At 36.9% G+C, this 1,633-nt stretch overlaps 1 protein-coding gene across 1 annotated transcript in view; it reads left to right on the top strand.

The window, feature by feature from the left end:
* Positions 1–1,633, top strand: part of LOC119587028 (serine/threonine-protein kinase/endoribonuclease IRE1-like) — a 49,447-nt gene that overhangs the window by 673 nt on the left and 47,141 nt on the right.

Raw genomic sequence — 1,633 nt, 5'->3', positions numbered from 1 at the left:
CGAATATTTAGGGAATAAACAGTTGGGAGAGGAAATATATAAATTAGGTTTTGGGTTAATTAATGCACATCTGAAATAAGAGTAGAGTCATGTGTATAATTTTTGGATATTTTCCAAAAAGAAAAGTTTAGAAACTAAAGGGAAAAAATATACAAGAAGACTTTCAAGCTGGAGAATGTGTTGAAAACTTATGGGAATTGATAAAGAAAGACCTATTGAAGGATGCTGAAAAGACATGTGGTTGGCCCAAAGGTCCCCCACATGTCACAAAGTAACATGTTGGTGGAACAAAGATGTAGAGCAGGTAATAAACGTGAAGCAACATCTATGGAAGGAGTGGAAGAAAGGTGGCAGCAAGGACCCTTATTTAGAAGCCAAAAGGGCAGTAAGGCAGGGAGTTTATGCAGCTGAAAAAGCTACAGAGGAAGAAAGATTCAGTAATATTTTCGACAGGGAAGATGACAGGACTGAAGTGTTTATGATTGCAAAGCAAATGGAAGCAGCAAACCTTGATATGGTTAGTGATAAATGTGTTAAACATGCCAAAAACAAAAATCATGGTTAGTGGTAAAGGCTAAGGCCCAGTGTTTACATCATGTTAACACCCTTTTGGGGTATGTAAAAAGGTTGTTGGAGTTAACTCAATTTACTGTAGCTTTTGTAGTCAGTGGGTGCACAAATGTTGTAATGAACTGAGAAATAAACTCAGAGAAACACCAAATTTTAAATGCAGACCATGCTTAAATCCACAGGTAGAAAACCAAGCAATAAAGAAAGTTAACCTCGGGAATGAAAACTATGTAGTGGTCGATCAGTTCTGCCATATAAGGTGATATGTTGAGCAGAGCCGAGGCAAGCTCAGTAATGCATGTAAAAACAGGCTGAGCAAAATTTTGGGTGCTCCTGCCCCTTTTGTCATCATGGGTGTTTTCACACAAGATAAAAAAAAGCTCTTTCCAGCTTGTGTCAGAATTGTCATGCTTTGTGGCTGTGAAACTTGACCAGAGAAAGCTGATATAAGTAGTCTTGCAAGAGCAGAAATGCAAATGTTTAGATGGATGTGAGGTGTAATCCTTCATTAAAGAAAATCATCTGAGGAACTAAGAAATAGGCTTGGCATTGAAAGTATCTCCAGTATCATGCAATAAATGTGCTCCAGGTGGTTTGGTCAAGTGGAGAGAATGGACACAGAAAACTGGACCAGTAAGTGTAGAAACTTACTGTTACCATGTACCAGTGGTAAAAGGAGGCAAAACAAGACCTGCCAAGTAATTTAAGCAAACTTGTGTGAATTGGGATAGAAATAGGGATAGCACAAGACCATAATGCTTGGAAAAGAGCCATTAAAAAAACCCGTCCAACCAATGTAGCTGGGAAAATGGACATTAAACAAAGATGATGACAGTGTTGATGTATAGAGTTTCTGGACAAACTTGATCTTGTTTCACAGATTAAGTAATAATAAAAAAATTTTCATAATGACATTTACATTTGTAATTGCATATAAAAGTTACTTGATTTTATATAATAAGATATATTTGACAGTGGTATTTTACAACACTGTGTGTGGTTGAGGTATTTTCATGTGCACAACTTAAGCAATGTTTGAGAACTTGTCTTTCAGTCAAGCAAC

This window comes from Penaeus monodon, chromosome 22 (genome assembly GCF_015228065.2).
Source record: "Penaeus monodon isolate SGIC_2016 chromosome 22, NSTDA_Pmon_1, whole genome shotgun sequence".
NCBI classification, from domain to species: domain Eukaryota; kingdom Metazoa; phylum Arthropoda; class Malacostraca; order Decapoda; family Penaeidae; genus Penaeus; species Penaeus monodon.
The sequence above is the reverse complement of the archived record's forward strand: the minus strand, read 5'-3'. Positions and strand labels throughout refer to the sequence as shown.